A 21,331-nucleotide genomic window follows, 5' to 3' on the forward strand; every position below is an offset into this window, starting at 1 on the left:
AAAAAAATGTTTATACTTTTGAAACTGTGGTCTAAAAGTTTTTTAAAATGACTATATTAATAAAGCTCTTAGGTAAGCTTCTTTATATTGCAATAAACAAGTACTTATATGCAAGAAAATCTCGGCAAAATACATTGCACAGGTGCTACGCATCTTAGGGATTTGAAAGGTGTGTTATGTATAAATTAGCTGTCACTTTTTTTCAATCCTGTAATGGAATGATGAGTTGTAATTTGCATAATCCTTTAAGAAGTCAAATTATACTGTCATGTAGCAGACTTAACATGCTAGCTAAGATTTCAGAGCTTTGCAGCTAATTACTATGTACCTTACAGGACAGTTAAATTGAAGTTGAGTCCTCTGCCTTTGCTGCCATTTGCTTTGTCCATTACTTAACAGAATCTGCACTGTTGGTAATGAGGTGTTGTTACTATCACTGAAGTAAACACTCTGCTCTGGGAAGGAAAGGCATTTTAATGTATCATAGCTTGACTTGTGTTGCTTTTGCTGAGAAGGAAGTTTTTGTTTTGTTTTGTTTTGTTTTTAACAATAATCTAAATTGGAGTCTTCCAAAAAGCTTAACACCTAGGCTTTCCATAAAAGTTGTGGAATACTGATTGAAGCAACAGTAACCATTAATTAATTAAGTTATTCTGTAGAAAATAGAAAATAAGGTAAACAGTTACCCTGAAGGTATTAGACTTTCCGGATAGACTTTGCAAATATACTTCAGTGTGTTTTTTGTCTTCAAACTCTTAACTTCTTTTGTAGTGGAGTTCTGTTATTGAAAAAAAAATACCCTTTTTCCTTAAAAATCCTTTTTTGAATACAAGCTGGTGAGTTCTACTTTCATTTACTCCTCTGATTGGTTGTACAGCATTTTCTTTCATGGTTTCCATTTTATAATCAGCAAATTCTGGAGCCAGTGAAGACTGCTCTCTAAAGGGGATGTAGAATGGATACTGGATGGAGCTGGGATTCTTCCCTGTATCTTTGCTACTTATTTCTCTCTGGCTTCTTGATATTCTGTTGTCTCGATAGCATTATTCTTTTCATCAGAATTGGTTTCATTATAATGCTAAATTGTTACTGATTATTTTCAAAAAAAAATTCTTGTTATCTGTGAGTCATCCTTATTATGGCTCTTGGTGGTCAGGTTCCTGTAATTTGCTCGTGGTTTTGTGGCTTTGTTGTGATTCATGGATACTTTGAAAAAGCCTTTTGCTGTGTAAGAAGGGGGTTCTTTACGGACCATCTGAAAACAGCAGTTGACTGTTGACCATTCAAGTAATTGGAGGCCAACGGCCAACTGTTGTTTATTTGTAATTAAGCCAATTTCACGTGTCTGAAATTACTATCAGGTTAGGGGCGGAGGCTTGTCAATTTAAAGTTGGGAGCCTGGATGAGGTCTCCAGGAATTCAGCCCACAGAAAGGTTACCCTTCTTACTGTAGGTAGTATCTCAAGACCTGGCTTTTTTTTTTTTTTTTTTATAAAGAATTTGTGTTATTTGTAGTCAAGGTAGACACAGTAGGCAGCACAGCTGTGACTGCCAGGGAAAGTCACTAGGGGGATATTCATAACAAGGAAATATTGGCAAATAAATGATGAAGAAGGGGAGGAAATCTCCAAGATGTTAAATTGGAGCACTGTCACTGAGATGATTAATGGTGTTGTGTATTTTAGTGAAGACGCTTATCTGGATTGTCTTGAAACTATAGTGTACATTTAATAGCACCTATAAAAAAGCATGTGGTGCATGAACACATTGAAGAGAAAAGTCCATGGATTCAGCTTTCATTTTCCTGAGTGAGTATTTTCTACAACTCAGTCTTTGGTTTCTGGTTATTAGAAAGCTGGTCTTAGTGTATGTTATATAGTAGAAGTATGTATATTTTCTATAATAGTAATTGGCATTATATAGCTCCTTTTCCAACAGGACTGGAAATGTTCTTTTTTTTTGAAAACGATGGGTACCTTTTCAACACTGTTGAATATTATCAATAATAGGGAAATGACGATTGCTCGGATTTGCCTCATCTTCCTGGGTAAATGGGCAGGTTGGTCACAGGGCCACAGAGGTTGAAGGACCAAATTTTCGTCAATGATGGGGTCGGTACAGGTTTCTTAAAAATTTCTCTGTCAATTTCGGGTGAAGGGGGCTTGTCGTGGAAGGGACTCTAGCTTTCACTTGTAAGCCATGACTATCCAGATTCTATGTAATGAATTATCACTTGCCTTGAAGGATATTTTGTCACTGATGGCAGGGGCATCTTTAGACATTTATTTAACCTTATTGGGCCGCAGTAATTACTACTAGACATCGGGATAGATGTGGACTAATGACCTATAATTGTGTCTTCAACAAGCTTAGTCTATTTCAGCACTGTTTTTCAATTTTGGGACCTCTACCCAAATGGGGTATGAATCCAATTTAGTGGGTCAAGATAAGAATGAAGAAAAAAAGGGAAAAGAATCGAGAGTTTTAGTGCATTCCATATAGGAGAGTGTGTTTTATCTGTTTTTGTTTTATGTGTTTGTGTAAGTATACATCACATGTGTGTGTGCATGGGGTGGGCCCTGAGGTGAAACATCTCTTAATATGTGTTTTTTATCTAAAAACTGATGGAAAGCTTCTGCAGTACAGTTGGTAGATAAATGTATAAATATAATAATGTACAGGTATTATGTTCTTATGTGCTCAGGATACAGCAGGTTATAAATAAATGGTTGGTGATGTGAAAAGGGTTCGGGAATGAAAAGGCTGTACTATCTGGTCCCTCCTATCAGAATGTGTTAGTGCCGACTTGCATGGGCCCATGAGAATCCATTGTATGTACATATTTCCCATTCTGTGATCCCTGACCTCATGTTAGTAACTGGAAATTGGGCAAAGTATTTGCACTATGGAAATTGGAAAATGCTGCAAATTGGGTGCCCTTCTGTCTGCAACTAGTTGTTAAATATTTACTGGAACATCACTGTTCTTAATCCTTCCCAGTGTAATTCTATTGTTTTATAAACTGTGAATTTGCTTCTATTTTAACAGAGGTTTGACTTGAATATTACTGGGAATTAAAGCAAATAATTTGAATTACCTTAAAGTACATAGGAATAGAAAATTGTCATTAATTCAAAATGTCTATAATTAAGAATTTTAAAACAATGGCAGTTATCCTAACTTCTTACATTAAGTGCTTATGACGTGGCCAACTGAAAACTTAAAATTGTAATTGGTGATAATGAATCTTTTGGCAAAGGGTAGGAATACAAGATTTTCAAAAACACCATAGTGTTGGGGCAAATTTTGACGAAACTTAAGCACTTTGGTAAGTTCTGAAACTTAGAGAACCCATACCCTTTGTTCCATTTTAAGCTGTCTTTAAGTTTGTAATCCTATTTCTGGATTTTAGTGAATTCATCTGTAAAATAGTTGGTTTGACTGGGAGATGGAACACTTCTTTCCAATTAACACAATTGTCTTGTTTCCTGTTTCCCCACAAAGAAATAAAAGCAGTATGGAGGGTCTGAGAAAAGACCAGACATCGCCTCCATAGTAACTAGGATAACTTTAAATTTGTAAATGAAGGCAAGAAAATGCTTGAGTTGGAAAGGAACTTTTCATGGACATGAGAGGAGTTTTACCACAAAATACGGTGGAAATCACCTGTGTTAATATGTGAATGCAAGAGAAGGGAACTAGAAAGGAACAAACTGAGAAAGGACTTCATAGCCTCCAAGGTGGACAGAGTTCGGCCGTGTGGTTTGACATGACCGTAGCTGTGTGTAAGAACAACTGTTTGACTAAAATTTCGAGAAGACTGCATCTGGGGAGACGGGAGCTCAAGTGACTAATGTTCCTTGAGCACATGCCAAACTGTTGTGACCGCGTCTGCAGTACCCATTGTAAACAAAGGGCTTTAACCCAGGGTTCTTAGTCTCCAAATGCAGCCAAGATTGAGAAGGTGTTTGTCACTGATGAGACCAACTAGATCGGTCACCGAAAGAAGCCATTGGCAAAATGGTGAGGTTTGTCTGTTTTCTGCCTCTGCATCCAAGCCCTTTTACCTCTGAAATTCATTCCACCTGGATACCTGGTTCATGTCTCATGCCCAGGCCCTTCCCCACAGGTATTTTTCTTTGTATCCCTCCTTGCAGATCAGGTGTTGTTAACTGATAATGCTGCTCTTCTCAGGACCCTTTGCATTTTAATAAGCACCTTGCAGTGAAAGAATTCGAGCAAAAAGGGAGTTGCTCTCCAATGGAATAATTTCAGATACCATGACAGGATTGGAGAGATGAATTTCAGGCTAGAAGGTGATGTTTTCTTCCTTTCTTGATGAGACACTCAGAAAGAGGGCATTCTCCTGCTCAGGGTAGTGTTAAGGCTGGCTTTGGCCAAGAGGCATGGGTTTGGAAATGGGGAAAATCCAGACTCAAAAGAGAGAAGGAATTCTCATCAAGGTCCAGAGGAGGAGAATGAGTGAAGAAGGAACTCACCAGTCATTATCAGCTATGTTGAGCCAGACAGAGTGCTAACCACTTGCACATGTTATCCCAATTAAGGAGAACAAGACCGGTTCCTTGTCAGGCAGGCTGCTGGGCTGCTGGGGGGGGGGGGGGGTGGATAGGTGGTCACCTGTGTTGATGGGGAGGGAAAGGTCAAGGAAGCTCTAGAAGCAGCAGCAGCAGCAAATTGTTTTGATTGTTTAACCTGATTGATGGCAATTATACAGCCCCCGTCCACCTCCCCCCCCACCCCCACCCCCGGCCCCCGCCCCTCCCCCCCAGCCATTGGAATAATTTATGCCAGTTTTGTTTGGATCAGTAAATAACAAAGAATTGAGGAAAGAGAAATCTACAGTGAACTTCATAAAGAGGTCTAATAGAATCTGCATGTTAAACAGACATTGAACTTTGTAGCAAGAGCTGCTTCAAGCCTTTAAAAATCCAAATGAATTCTGAATTCCACATCATGCCTTTCAGACCTCAGCATGGTTTCTGGTGCTTTCTCCCAGTTAATTTTAACATCACACCAATGATTTGGCCTGTAAATGACTTGAAGTGGTGTGTCTGAGGAAACTGGATGGTGTATTATTTAGGGCTAAAGCCAGAGTAGCTTAAAAATGAGCTAATTTATTCATTCCTTTAACAACTATATTTTGATCGTCATCCATGGGTCAGGTGCTGTTCTGCATAAAGTGACTTAGAGGTGACTAAGAAAACCTCTGCCCTGCAGAAGCCTAGAAAACTGATGGGAACTAGTAATTGGGATGCTGTGTAAGAGGTGTCTTGAGTGAGAAGCAAAAAGTACACAAGTGGTGCCATGAAAGGGTCATCCTGTAATAGTGGAGGTGAGCCCTGGGATCTTCATGGTGGAAGGGATTTTGATTTGGGGGAGAGGTGCTTGAGCTAGTGATTGAGGCTCAAAGGTGGGTATTTATGGTGCACTGAGTTGCAAATGATGTTCCTCAGGAGTTGAGGGAAGGGGAAGGGTGACAGGAGTTGAGGTTGGAGAAGAAGGGGAAGCAGAGGCATTAGGGTGGACTGCCATCTGATGAGAGCCTTGGAGGAGTTTTCAGGAAAGGAAGGATGGGACAAGGACTGCAAGGCCGAGGACGGCTCTGCAAGTGGCTCAGACCTGAGACAGGAAATGTGGGAGAGTGGCCCACCGGGTCAGCCTTTCCTCTGAGGTTAGAAACTGAGTTCATGTGGTTTTCATGGAGAGCGGGCAGTCGTGCTGTGTTTGTTAGTTTGAAGTGATTTTTGACTTAGAAACATCTTGCAGGACTCCAACGGTATGAAATTCAGTTCAGAACCTGTCTACAAATTAATTGCTTTTCCTGGCTTGAGGTTCTCCATATTTTTTTTGTATTTTTTTTAATGTTTATTTATTTTTTTCAACGTTTATTTATTTTTGGGACAGAGAGAGACAGAGCATGAACGGGGGAAGGGCAGAGAGAGAGGGAGACACAGAATCGGAAACAGGCTCCAGGCTCTGAGCCATCAGCCCAGAGCCCCACGCGGGGCTCGAACTCCCAGACCGCGAGATCGTGACCTGGCTGAAGTCGGACGCCCAACCGACTGCGCCACCCAGGCGCCCCTAATGTTTATTTTTGAGAGTATGAGTGGGGGAGGGGCAGACGTGGGGGTGGGGGACAGAGTATGGGAAGCAGGCTCTGCACCAACAGCAGAGAGCTTGATGGGGGCTCAAACTCAAGAACCATGGGATCATGACCTGAGCTGAAGTCAGATGCTCAGCTGACTGAGCCATCCAGGTGCCCTGAGGTGCTCCATATTTTGTAACTCAAAATAGAGTGGCAGAGAGGAAAAATGGACAGGCACAGGAAGCATGATTTAAAATGAAAGAATATTAATTGGCTTTACCAGAGTGTGTATTTTCATTAGAGAAGTGCCTGCCTAGATTTTTAAAAATAATTGATTACTGACACACCTGTGATATGTATGAGACCTCCCCCCCACCCCCAGACTTGAGAAGGCAAAGGTCAAGGTGAGAGGAATAGAGCTACAATGAACCTTTTGTAGGCATGCTGTTGAACTACAGTGTTCTGAATCACTAACGGTGGTTTCAGAGAGACAGGGAGACTAATGTGCTTGTGCCCAGATCTTAAAAATAACACAGCAAACTAAGTTATACATAAACGGTGGTTTTAATAAATTTCCACCTTAACAGCTTATTCTGTGTGTTGAGTGTGTTCTGTGTAGATGTGTCTGGAGTGAATTTTTGGACTCAGTTTATGCACTAGAGTGGAAGAAAGAGGCTTTAATCTTTGTGAGCTAAGTATTTAAGAGATCCAGAAGTCCAGGGGTGCCATCCAGGCACTGGATGGCTCAGTCCATTAAGCATCTGACTCTTGGTATCAGGGTCGTGAGTTCAAACTCCACATTTGGCCTGAAATCTACTTAAAAAAAAAAAAAAAAAAAAAGAAAAGAGATCCACAGGTCCATGAAGTAATATTTAATCATTGATAGAGGTGGTTAAACCATCTGGAGATGGATCTGAGTTTGATCCTCTCCTCGTAATTATTAGAACTGGGACCATAGCTAAGTTACTTAACTTCAGAGCTTCTGTCTTCTCAAGTCTGAAATGGGGATAAAAATGAAAGTTGTCTCAGCTCTTCTGAGAATCAGTGGGCTAATGGCTTGACCGTTTTTAATATTTATAGTAAGCTTGGGTACTAGGTATGATTATTACTACCATTTTACAAATGACAGGGTCTTAGAGGGCTGGAACAACTCACTCAAGGTGAAGAAGGTAGGATAGGGTGAAATGTGATTTAGGATCAGCAGCCACATGTGCTCTCCCACCCCATTCCCTTGCCTGTTTTTGTACATAAAGTTTTACTAAGACATGACCATACCCATCCACTTAGGTGTTGTCTGTGACTGCTTTTGTGTTTTAATAACAGAGTTGAGTAGAGACTGGGACCAAATCGCCTACCAAGTCTCAAATGTTTACTGTGTGGCCCTTTACAGAAAATAGTTGACCCCTGCATTGGACCTCAGTCTGTTAGACTATAGAGTCTAGGGTCCACACCACAAAAACACTTAGTATGGTGCTTGGCATATAGTAAGTATGCACTGAATGAGTATCACTTTGTTCCTTATCTAACATAGGGTACAGCTGTTCATACCAAGGAACTCATGTTGGCAAAATGGAAACAGTAAACATTCTACTTCCAGTAGGAGAAGCCATTATGTCTGTGGAAATAGTGAATTACTAAAGGAACACTTTGTGAATTTTGTGTTCTATCTTCCACTTATTACTATGTTTTATATAATGAAGAGAGAATTTATTTCTTCATAGCATTCAAAGTATAATATGTCATTGAAGGGGATAATTGTGAACTTGAGTGAATATTCAGAATCTGTTAAATTAACCTCACACCCAAGGAAATTTCATGTTCTTGAGAAATGTAAGAACATTTTTGTTGATGAAAACTGCATAAAAATAGTGTAGAAATGCCACTTGTGGTATTGTGACCTGTTGATCAAAAATATGTATAAGCAGTGTGTCTAGAGCAGGAAAAAATGAAAAGGGTTTATCCCTTTTAATGAAAAGATTTAAAATTATCATACCTTTTCTAATAGTCTTCCTCACAAGAAGGAGAGGAGATGATGGTTTCAGCTTGACCCTGCTCCATTTTATTTCCATGCATTTGTCTATTACGGATTCTGGGAGCTCCTTGTCCTCTGCTAAGTAAATGCCCTCGGGTTTGTGTTACTGTGTTGCTTAGAGAGCACATCATGTGTCCAGTCAAGTTGTATTGAGGGGATAATCTTGGAATTTGCTTTGACTAAGCCCAGGGCCATGGCTCTGTGTTGATGAATGGGAGATTCCTTCATTGGGTTCATTGTTTTCTCTTGGAATAGCTCTTGTTTGAATAAAATTGCAATACGTTTTTTATCCTGGAACATCTGGAAAGTGCAGACAAATAGAAAGGAGAATGTGAATGTCTTTGGTAATTGTACCACCCACAGATAGCCACTGTTAACAACTTGGTGTGGATCACTATACAGAACTGTATGTTGATATACATGTCATCTTGGATATGTTTGTATCCACATACATAAGCATTTTTCTTGGGGATGCCTCCCGAGATTGGCTCAGCTGGGAAATGTCTGGGGCCAAGCATTCTAACTTGTCCACAAACAGCTTATCTAAGGGAAGCTGGAAGCTGTATATGTTCACCTTCCACGTAGAAACCATGTTCTGTAGGGATCTCCTTTCGTGACTTTTTTTTTTCCGGTTGTAGTTTGTATCTTCCTGCTGAACGTGTATCACTTTATTGTTGGGGGAATTGAAATTCTTGGGGGGAAGACACACACACAGGAGAACTCCAGCAAGAGCTAGTGATATTAGTGGCATTAATGACAGATTTTTAGCAGAAAAATCTTTCCCTAACGCCTAATTTTTTAAAAATCTAGTTAGCAAAACTATTTGTAAGTTACAGGATGAAGCTGACGGTGAGAAGGGTGTGTAGTGGGTTATAGTAACAAGGCCTTTTAAGATCAGAACATGTACATGGATGAGAAGTAACTGCTGGGTGCTGAGGTGGAGTTTTCTGGTCATTTATCAACTCCTTTTCTCACATGCTCCATCTCCTGCATCATTCTCTAAAGTACTTATAAACAAGAGCTCTATTTGTAGAGCATTGAGATATTTTGATCTAGTTTTCAAAGCAGAGAGAAGTCTGGGTCCTGGGAGGATTTTGGTTCAATGACCAGCATGTAAGGAAATCATTTTTAGGTTATTTCTCCCTTGTCAAACTTGAGACCTTTGTGATTCACTTAGTAGTGTGAGGGTTCTTTGGAATTGACCGCTTGAGATTTATGTGATTAAGTAGACCATCACTGCATCTTACTTAAAACCTAATTGCCCTTCCCTCTCTCCCAGTCCAGTATATAGAATCTCTGCAATACATACGAAAAGCAGTAGTAATTATATAGAGAGCCTCACTCTTTGCCTTTTTTCTTACTTGGTACCAGTTGAAGAGAGTTCTGTTTCTTTTTTCTTTTTTTCATTATTAGGTTTATTTTGAGAGCAAGAGAGCAAGAGAGAGCGAGTAGGGGAGGGGCAGAGAGAGAGGGAGATAGAGAATCTGAAGCAAGGCTCCAGGATCTGAGCTGTGGGCACAGAGCCCGACGCAGGGCTTCAACCCACGAGTGTGAAATCATGACCTGAGTCGAAGTCGGTCACTTAACCGACTGAGCCACCCAGGCGTCCCAAGGAGAATCCTGTTTCCTTCACAAGCAGCTGTCAACAATAGAATTTCAACCAACCTAGGCTTTCATAACAGCATCATTTTCTTGACCACTGCCTGTCAGGGGTCCTCCGTGTGAATCACAGCCAATTGCATGTCTTGGCCTTGAAGCCAGGAGGTACCTGGTCGTCTTCTTGATGATTCTCCTGTACCGTTTTTAACTCCACTAAGAAAGCTGTTTTAGGAGTACAATTGACTGTATGGGTCAGTCAGGAACGGAGCCTCCTATCTAACGTGTTGTAGACACCAGCTGGATTTCCTGGAGAAGAACACATTTACAGAAACTACAGGAAGGTCTTGGCTCACTTCCAGGGAAGGAGTATGCTTTTCTAGGGACTACCTAATTATAATAGCGGATTCTCATCCCCCTGGAGAAATTCATCAGGTGTCTTAAGTCTTAATAACTATGAAAGCAGTGACCTTCATGTCAAGGTGTTTTTACAGGGAGAGGTTTGGAGACCCATTCAGTAGGGAGGAGGGTGGAGGGTAGGGGGATTTCTCGAGCGCTTGTAAAATTGAGGATCCATAAATTCATCTGATAGCAAGACTGTTTACCCTCTTTGCTCAATGCTGTTTTTAGGAGCTAGTAACAAATTTATGAGGGTGGTAGGAATAAAGAAAGCTGACTTTTTTTAAAAAAATTTATTGTACTTGAGTAATGTCTTGGGGGAAGGCAAGACTAGAAAACTTATGGGCCAGCAGATTTTAAGTAGAATACATTTTTACAAGGATCTAGTGGCAAGTTTGGTTGACTGGCACTACATACACCTTTATTGGCTCTCATAAGGAGAAGTTTGCCAGACACAAACGATTGGCTCTGAGCTATAGAGAAAAAAGGGAATGAATACAGCTGGTTTTATTCCATCCACAAGAAATACTCGTGGGTGCTGAGGTTTTACGTTATGGGGCAAAACTGGTCCTTATGGGGACAACAGAAATTTGAGCTCTTGACCATGAAGTTTGGGTCCAACTTTACCATTCATGTTTCTGTGTTGGCTGGTTTTCCATATGCAGTGAGATACATGAGGCTGAAGTCGGCACACCAGTTGTGGAGTTCTTTGGCCTCTAGACATTGCTATAATTGGCCTCCACATCTGTACTGGAAAATAAGTAGGTAATACACTCATTTGGCATGTGAGAAGATGAAGGCTCAGATTACGCATGTTGTCCAACTGACACAACTAATAAGGTTTAATCTGGTAACTATTTATAGCAGACCAGTGCAGTGTGGCCCAGCAGTTTATCCACTTGCAACTCGATAATGTGGCCCCTTGGAGCAGGAGGATACTTGACCTCAAAAAACAAAAACAAAAACAACCAAAAACATAACCCTCCACCTTCTGTTCAAGGGTAGTCTATTGAAATCTATTTCTGTAAAAAAAAAAAAAAAAACAAAGACCCTGAGAAACTGAAAGCCTTCCCTAAAGAGGAGGGTAAGCTTATTATATTTGAACGCTAGTTATTTAGTGTCCGTTATATGCAAAGCCAGTTGTCTGCCCTTTAAAAATTTCATCTGTTGTTACACTGCAGTTATCCTAGAAGTGGATGAATCTCCAGTCCTACCTCTTTGCCAGCTCGAGTTTTAGATTTCCAAACTACTTGAGGTTTCTGCTTGTGATTTGCTTTACATCAACTGCCACATGTAATGACCAACAAATTTGCAAGCACTTCAAAGAAAATTCCCAATTAATCCTTAAGGCAACCCAGTGAATTGTTTTATCTCTATTTTTTTTATCGAAAAACCCAACAAACAAAAACCTTTGGATCTTACAGCTTTAATGATGTGAAGGCTCTCCCCCAGCTGCCGCATGATGTGGCCCACCTGCAGAGTGACCCTTCTTCCTCCCCCATTCTGAAGCTCTTTGCTGGACTGCGCAGCTATGCCCCCAGAACAGAGCTCCGTATCTTACCTAGAATGATCTCATACGCTGCATTTTTGCTTCATCTTAATTTCTGTAGTCATTTGGGCTTGCTATTGGACTCCTCTTCCATTCTGTCTCTCGTCAAATACCCTGTTTGTAGCATGATTTCTTGTGTAAAGACTTACCTTCTATTCTCATCTCCCTGACCTGAGTTATTATTTTATGCCTAGATTGTTACAGTCTACTGTTTAGTCTTGTCTCCTGTCTCCTTCAGTTTAAGTAAAATGCTGCAGGCCCACTGTATACACAATGCCATGCAAGGGAATACAAAAATATCTTTCTGGGCTACCCGTAGCTACCAGATTAAAATATTTGTAACATGGTTCCTAGCTCAAAGTCATCAGCAGCTCATTCTTAGGGCACGGTGTTGGCAATCTTAGCTTCGTGTTCAAGACCCTCTAGTCTTGATCTGGGCTGCCCCCCCCATCTATCCCCAACCAAGATACCCCTCAATGGAAGCTCTCACTGCTTCTATCTGTGAAACGTGTTCACTTACTCTTGTTAGGCACAACACACACTGCCTCTTGGCTTTAGCTTTATCCCCAGGGTTTCTCTCGTGTCTTAATTCAACATATGGATGGGGTACCTTAAATAACCAGGGACTATTGGGGCACTTGGGTGGCTCAGGCAGTTAAGCATCTGACTTTGGCTCAGGTCATGATCTCATGGTTCCTGAGTTCGAGCCCTGCATCAGGCTCTGTGCTGGCAGCATGGAGCCTGGAGCTTGCCTCAGATCCTGTGTCTCCCCCTCTCTCTCTCTGCCCCTTCACCGCTCATGCTTTATCTCTCCCTGTGTCTCTGTGTCAAAAATAAACATTTAAAAATTAAAAACAAATTTAACCAGGAACTATTGTGTGGGATATATAGTGAACTAAGACCGAAATCTCAGCCGTGAAAGTTAGAGGGCATTGGAGACAGGCAGTAAACAGCAGACGTTACAAACGAAGCAAATTGTGTTGTCTGTTCTGTGGCAGTAGTTGTGTGCAACAAAAACAGAGAAGGGTAAGAGGGAATTAGGACTGTTGGGATGCACCCAATGTTTATAGCAACAGTATCAACAATAGCCAATTTATGGAAAGAGCCCAAATGTCTATTGACTGATGAATGGATAAAAAAAGTGGCATAAATATACAATGGAATATTATTTGGCTATCAAAAAGAGTGAAATCTTGCCATTTGCAATGACATAGTTGGAGCTAGAGTGTATTATGCTAAGGGAAATAAGTCAGGGCAGAGGAGGGCTAATACCATACGATTTCACTCGTGGAATCTAAGAAAACAGGTGAACCTAGGGAAAAGGGGAAAAGAAAGGAAAGCAAACCATAAGAGACTCTTAGAGAGAACAAACTGAGGATTGGAGGAGAGAGATGGGTGGAGGATGGGCTAAATGAGTGAGGGGCATTAAGGAGAACACTTGTGATGAGCATTGGGTGTTGTTGATAAGTGATGAGTCACTAAATTCTATACCTGAAACCAATTTTACCACATGTTAACTAACAATTGAAATAAAACTTGGGGGGAAAAAAAGTGCTGGGTGGAGATGGGTCAGTTAGGGTTTCATGTAGGTACAGCCCCATTTAAAAAGATGACATTTGAGTAAAGAATCCTAGGAAGTGAGCGAGTTAGGCATCCAGATAGCAGCAGGGGAAATACTCCAGGCAGAGGGAGCACCTGCCAGAAAGGCTCTGAAGCTGAAGAGGTTTTGCTGCTTACAAAGAATGCTGGGGGGACTCGTGCAGTGGGTGGAATGAATAGGGCCTGCAGCTGGAGATTGAGGAGAGAGGCCAGCACACAGAACCCTGGAAGGCCAGGCTTTTAGTCCACTTGAAATGGGGTCATGAGAGGATGTTTGACGTGAGGAGCAATGGAGTCTGACCGAAGTTTTCGAATGATTCTGGCTGCTAGTTGAGTACATGCTTCAGGGGGACGTGGGTGGAAGCAGAGAGCCTAATTCCGAGACTACTATGGTCCAGACAGTGGTTGGTTGACACTCAGGGTTTGGAAGTGGCGATGGTGAGAAGAATTTGGATTGCGATGTATTCTGAAGAAAGAGCCAACAGGATTTCCTGATGGAGTGGATTGAGAGGGGATATGCAAGAGAGAAGAAAGTCAATATGAAACCTGAGATTCAATTCTAATGCATCATTTACTCTGTATCACACGTGTGGTGGCATTCAATGGTATGTATGCAAATAAATACCTTTTAGGAACTGGTAAACTGAAAGAGGAGGCAGGTCATAAACTTACAAGTAAAAGGATAAAACAGTGTCTGTGGATGGATATCTTAATAAGATTGCAAGTTCCTTAAGATAGTGATTCATTTATCACTCCACAAACCTTTTTAAGGTTCTTACTCGAGGCCAGTGGTTGTCTCACCCTCTCAACAGTGCTAAATGGAATTAGAGGCAGCTTTAGTGCAGTGGGTAAGTACTCAGGCTCTAATGGAGAGTGAGGTACTCAAACCTTGGTTGAGTCATTTATTTGCTGAGGGAGCTTGAACAAGTGACATAAACTCTCTGGTCCCCATTTTTCTCCTCTGGGACTTGGTAATAATCTCTCTCATAGGGTTTATTGCAGGAGTAAATGCCCCAATACATGTAAAGTACTTATAATAATGCCTGGCATATACTAAATGTTCAGATAGTGTTTATCATTCCTAAGTGAGCATTTAGGAAAAATTAGGTAAAAGAAGATTACCATTTTGAGCAACTGTCCTTCCTTAAACCCCATGTTCAAAACCTGCCAAGCTGAATGGATAATAAATGTGAAGAATAAGATCTCGTAGTAAGCCTTGCTTTCTAGCAGATAGTACAAATAACCGGAGAGAATTGCGTTACGATCAGTCCGATACCTGCCTCTCTTTAGAGGTGGATATGGAGGCTGGTCAGCATCCCCTCCGGGTACGTTTGATTGACAGACTGGCAACCAGTATTTAAATACCTAACACATAAAAAGATCAATGCTTTCTTATTATTTTGTAGCTTAAAATGTTGAATGTGTATTAAAATGAGAAAAATAATTTTCAGAACAGATATGACTTTCCTAGTACATAAAAGCAAGGAGATCACATCAAGAAGGGAATATTATTTTTTTGCCCCAATACAGGAAATTACTATTTTTCCCTCCATGTTTATATTTTGATACCTAATATCTCCTTTCTTTTCTTTCTTCTTTTTTTTTTTTTTTTTTTTTTTATTTCTCACATGGTGGTCCTCCTTTCATCCCTGTTACTATCTGCAACTAATTGGGCCTCCAAGTTCAGGAAGTAGCAGTGTGTTTTTTACCTTGAAACTCATGCAGACATCTTCAGTGTCAGAGGTGGTTTGAAGAGCAGCTTAATTCTGCTTTCATTGTGCCCGGTACTTCAGTGAGGCACTCAGGTTCTGTTTGAGCTCGGTATTTCTGATCCCATTCTATACATTGTAGATGGCGATGCAGACAGTGGCTGTCAATGAGTAACAGGTAAATATTGAACAGGGAAGCCCTTTTGATTAACTTTGTGGATCATTATTTGAAAGTAGCTTGCAGTCAGAACAGCTCCATCACTCATGATCATAGCACATGGCATGGAGGTCAGAGCATCACGCTGCTGGTTGGAAAGCTGAGGTTGCATTCTTTGTTATGTACCTGGTCCTGCATGCATGCAGTGCTTGAGTAGGCACAACTCTCCAGTGAGCAAAATGGGGAGGATTTAGCACAGTAGGAACACAAGGATATTATGATAAAGCACGGAATAGTCCAGATAGACTTTGTGCTATGTGGATATAGATACATTAAAGCACATTTACAATTTTTTGAACTTTAATTTTTGAAGCTTGACTTTTTATACAGATTCAGAAATTGTTGAGCATGGAATCTAGACCATTATGGCAGGCTGAAAGTGAACTTTTGGTTTTGCTAGTTTATGCCAAAAAGTAATTTGAACGTTTCTTTACTTCTCAAAATTTAGTTGATATCACCTAATGGGCAAAGCTGCTGTCATGACAGATTTACTCAGAAGATTGTTCGGTAATCGATTGTCTGTTCAATGATTCCGATCTAGCTGTTGAACCTCATGGTGTATTAATGTTTTATCACCACTCGAAACAATAACATTATCATTATTAATATTTTTGAGCTCCCACCAAAGAATATTCATGCTACTTGGTAAAAAGACATCGCTATTTTTACTCAATCCTATCTATCTGCTCTCAAAATTTGGGGTCAACACTAACATGGTCATTAAAAGAGAGACCACGATTAGTTTGTTCACACATCTTCAGGAAAGACCTAATTCAGGGGTCAAACAGGCCAGTCTAAAATGTTTTCAGAAGGCTACCGTTTTCTAGTAATTCTTTGAATTGAGTCTTGGAATCATGTCCAGCTGTATAAGTATTCAGAAAACTAAGATCATTAAAACAACCAATGACAGCAATGCAAATGTATCTCCTTCTTACCCTTATTCTAGAGCAGTAGTTAAAAGTAGGCATTTTATGACATTTTAAATGTATAATTCGGCATTTTAAATTTGCTTCATTAAATGGATTAATGCCCCTGTTACTTACTGTTTAACATGTATGAACCACAAAAGCAACAAAATGTATGTAAACTAGAAGATAATATTATTCTGAAAATCCTTTGAATAAGAAGTACAATATAAAGTGGTTATGCTAACTAGAAATGTAAACTGCATGTTATCACATTTCTGAGGAAGGGGTTCTATGTTGGTATCATTAAAAGTATTTTAATTCTGATTTTATTATTCAAGATTTTATTTTTAACTTCTCTCTACACCCAACGTGGGGCTCGAACGTACAACCCCGATGAAGAGTTGTATGCTGTACTGACTGAGCCAGCCAAGTGCCCCTCCATTCTTCTTTTCAATAAACAATGGAAAATATTAATATTCTTGCTCTTTAACTGTAGTGTTTTGGACTGGTTGAGGGTCCCTGTCTTCCCACCTCCCAACCTCTGCCTCAGAAAGGAAAGAACTTAAAATTTCATGTAGAAAATAGCTTTAGTTAGGCAAGTATTATTTACAAAGTAATGTGATAGAAACCATGTCTTACATTTTTGAAATCTAAATAAACTTATCACGTACATGCAAAATACACGATAAATTAAAAATCGAACTTACAATATGTGCTATTTCTTGGCAACAGAAATACAGTGCATGCCTGTGCTGTTGAAAGAGAAGTAATGTGTTACTGTATCTGTCTTTTTCTCCAGGGTACCCAGGATCTAATTTGGTTAGGTTCCCAGTGAATATGTGGTAGGTGGTCCCATCCTAACCCGCACCACAAAACTAGAAAATTCAGTCCTAAACAAAGATTTGTAACAGCAGGGGATGCTGTGGGTCAGGGAAGAATTGGCATGGCCATGTGGAAATGTGTGCACATGGCATGGTTATCTAGCATAGCCAGGACTTTTAGGCCTTTCGTTTCCTTGAAATTAATAGGTAGCGAATTCAACTTTTAGTCTTTGTCTTTCTGGGGCAGGAAACTTGGCACATACTAATTTGTGTAGACTTGTGACACATACTATAAGGGAAAATACATACAAAGAAAAAATGTATATATAAATACATGTCTTTGAATATTAAAAATTTCCTAATCTCTACAACTTGGAAATTTTTATGTTTATATCCCAATAGGAGATAGAATGTATTAGATAAGAATTAAATGATGGTGACATCATTACTGGCTTTTAATTCCTTTTTAATTATTAGATAACTTGGTAATGTTTGGGGAAAATGAAATATATTGGGCTAGGATGTGGTGGCTTTGAAAGTTAATGGGCTCCATCCAAGAAAAAGTATTTATCCTCTTTTTGTGAAAAACTGTAGACATTACCTAATCTGAAGGAAGTTTCAGGCCATCGGGGAATCTAAGATAGATGATTCGCTGATTTGACAATTACTGAATACCTACTAAGTGACAGGCATTGTTCTAGGCCCTAGGTATTCTATGGTAAACAGGACATCCAAAGTTGCTACAGCATAGAGTTTATACTCCACTGCGAAGGGCAGAAAATACAGAGAGGAATATATAATCTTAAAAAAGGTAGTGCTCTATAGTAGAAAAGAAATGAAATCAGGGCAAGGAGATGGAACATGTCAAGTGCTTTTGTAACCAGACAAGGCATGTTAAGTACCTTAAGAATGATGTAAATGTTTCTGTTCTCTGCAGGTATGGACAACCAAGTCCATTTATGGCTGTAGTGAATCGGGGAACTCTTGTTGGGGTAGATGGAACTTAGGCTGGCCCTTGATGGATGGGAATGAATAAGCCATGTTTGTATCTGTCAGAGGATGGAAATAAGAGTTTCTATTAAAGACTGACTAGAAATAAGGGGTAAGACTGATGGGACCTTGAAGATAGAAACTTGGATTTGATATTTTGTATGGTTTTGGTATACTGAAGAGTAGTGGAGTATGTGAGATTTTTCTACCTTTGCATTTGCATGGAGTGGATAAGAAACAGAGGCCATCTGACAGGCTTTTGGGATAATCAAAAAATGAGAAGATGATACAGATTTTCTATTTCCACAGTCATGGACTATTTCAAGGTTTATTTGAGGGCTACTGTGTGAATATGGGGTTGAGTGGAGGGATCATGTGATTTCCTAACTCCACGTGTTTTGCAGACCTGAAAGTTTGAGAGTCCCTGTTCAAGGTCCAATATGCTGGCTGTCATCTACATGATGACCTACATTCTTCAACAGGATTCACTCAGGAAATACTTATTAAAACTAAATGTATTGGCAGTGCACCAAGAGGAACTCATGAGATGAGAAACATCTGGGGGCATGAATAGACAACCCAGAATAGTTGGATTGTATAGGAGATTAATTATTATAAGAAATGGCCTCCATTTAATTTATATTTGACTGTATAAGAAACAAATATATGTTAAGATTCTAGGATAGGAGTGGGTAACAAATTAGTGATCAGCAAATAATGACCTTCAGCTCTGTTCGTTGGTAAATACTAGTGGTGAATCAAGATGCCAGTCAAAAATGGAACAGGTGCATGTTGCAGAGGACAGTGCAGGAATGACCTATCATTTCTTAAGCCTCAGTCAATACCCAAGAAGGACTGTATATACATGTTTGCTAATGGCACAAGTAACTTCTGTGATGATTATTAATTTTTTGACAGCCACCATATTGAGGGGAGGTTTGCATACATACTTCTGATATGTTATGAACTTCAAAATTCACACCCTTAGTGATTCATACCTCCATCTAGGTAAACAATTAGAGATGGGAAAAAATCCCATTTAATCATAATTTCCTTAGAATTTACACTGGAAATATTTTTTGCCTCAGTAGGTAGGCCTCTGTTGAGATGTTCTATTGTGCAAGACAAGGGTTTTCACCTTTTAAATCCTAAGAGTACATTAATTATTGCAACACTAGAATTTCAGAGCTCCGTTGTTACAGAATTTTGACCGTAGTTCTTGCGCACTGGTTTTTGTGGGAATTTTTAACTATTTTAAGATTTTGTGTACTTAATGCTACAGATGATAGTTGATTGCTACAAGTATCTGGACTATGAGGATCTTCATGTTCAGATGACTTTTTAAAATTTTATTTACTTATTTTGAGAGAGTGAGAGAAAGCATGAGCAAATGGAGCAGGGTGGGGCAGAGAGAGAATCTCAAGCTGGCTCTGTGCTGTCAGCCCAGAGCCCTACATGAGGCTTGATCCCACAACCCTGAATCATGACCTGAACAGAAATCCAAGAGTCAGACACTTGAGTGACTGAGCCACCCAGGTGCCCCTATGTGTTCAGATGACTTTGAAGAATATGATGAGCATGAGTATCCTGTACGGGAAGCTGACTCTTTCATTAGCATATGTTAAGCAACTTAGCTTGCATCATTTGGAAACCTTTTAATTCCTTTTTTTGGAGATCCTATTTTCTTTTTTAAGTTCATAGATCTGGTTATATCATTAAAGGTCGCCACGTCCTTTGTTTGAAGCTGTGTGCTTGCTATCTTCTCTGTCTCCTTACCTCAGCTCATGAAGCTGATTTCACCTGGTAGAACCAGTGAGCTCCTTTCTCCTGGTTGAACCTGCCACAGTCTCTTGGTCCACCTGCCTGTCACGGCAGGGGGCCAGGGCACATTTTGATACTAGCTTCTCTTTGTGAACAGATGCGGAACTTCAACTTTAGTGCTAAACATTGGCCTCTGAGCTGGAACAAAGGGAGAAGTACAACACTAAGTTAATTTAACTCAAAATACTTGTTTTAGGGAGGCATTTATTTATTGAATGTTAATTGATAATTCAGTATACCTTCAATAAACTGTATTTGCACAGTCCATAAGAATCTGTATTTTGAGTTCTAACATTTGAAGATTTGGTTTTTTACTTTAATTGGTAGAAATAGATTGAGTTGTTACATTCAGTTTTTAAATCGTTCATAATTCTATGTGTTTGTTTCTGTAACAATAAGAATTGGTCCTTAAAAATCCTCAGCCAGTGAAACAAGTACTTTCTTGGTAAGTAATAAACATTTTCACTTTTTCTGCAATAATTGCTCCCTTAGACTTGAAATGTCATTAGTTAAAAACAAAAACCTGTGACCTTGTTTATCACCTCTCCCTCGGTCCTCCCTAAAAAGCTCTCTGTAATCCCTAAAAACCTAAAACACAAGGGTCTTTGTCTTCTATCATCACACAATTTAAAATGAATAGAGAGGTTGGTAAGCAAAAATGAGACCCTACATTGCCAGGCAAAAAGTACAAATCTGTAGAGTTTCATGAAGTAGTTCATGGGAAATCTGCATTAGCAAGTAGAGAGCCCCTGTGCTGAAAAGCCACTTGGATCCCTTGAGCTGGAGAATTTTCTTTTCCCATAGGTACCATGTTAGCAATTACATCAAGAAGAGTACAGACTTCTTGTTAGTTGAAAAATGGAGATGGGAATCATTTACCATGTTATTTTATGGTATTTGTTAACAATATTTACCTTCCTAAATTGATTCAGCATAATCCTTACTGTGGCTCTCCTTCATTTCTGGAAGACATATAGATAATGTGGTACTTTTATAAAGCCTTACATGGCACTGAAAAACCGATTTTTGCTTGAGCTCAGCAGAGCAGTAAGATTATATTAACATAGACTTTGGAACATTTGAGTTCCCATAGGGTACAGAGTGTGTCTGATATGACAAGACTTGCCTTCAACAGTTGTTTTAACAAGATATCCTTCATATACAATATACTGAGCTGAAAGGCATAACTGAGTAATGTTAGCAAGAAACACTGTTGGCAAAATTCTTGACTTTCATCTTTATCTGATTAATCCAGAGGAGTATTACTTACAAAAAAAGTATTTTCAACTGAATATATATGACAGATATTTATTTCCTAAATGTCTATAACTTTACAAGAACTATTTTTGGTGTGTGTGTGTGTGTGTCCCCCCCCCCCCCCAAGCAAAGTTTTTATACATGCATTTCAGTGTACCAACAGAGCTATCCAGGACTTTGGATGTCTAGTATAAAAAGGCTTGTTGCTGTTCATTCATGAAATAACCATTTGTGAGCACCTAGTAAGTGTGAAACACTAGAAGATACAACAGCAGGTGAAGAAGGCAAGGGTGTGAAGTCTTTCAGTAGTGAAATTTATGCAGGTAA

The 21,331-nt window shown here is 39.7% G+C and overlaps 1 protein-coding gene across 4 annotated transcripts in view; it reads left to right on the top strand.

Moving 5' to 3' along the window:
* The window catches only part of NPAS3 (neuronal PAS domain protein 3), an 856,869-nt gene that overhangs the window by 111,838 nt on the left and 723,700 nt on the right, over window positions 1-21,331 (top strand). The window lies entirely within an intron of this gene.

Source organism: Prionailurus bengalensis, chromosome B3 (genome assembly GCF_016509475.1).
Source record: "Prionailurus bengalensis isolate Pbe53 chromosome B3, Fcat_Pben_1.1_paternal_pri, whole genome shotgun sequence".
In the NCBI taxonomy this organism is placed as follows: Eukaryota; Metazoa; Chordata; class Mammalia; order Carnivora; family Felidae; genus Prionailurus; species Prionailurus bengalensis.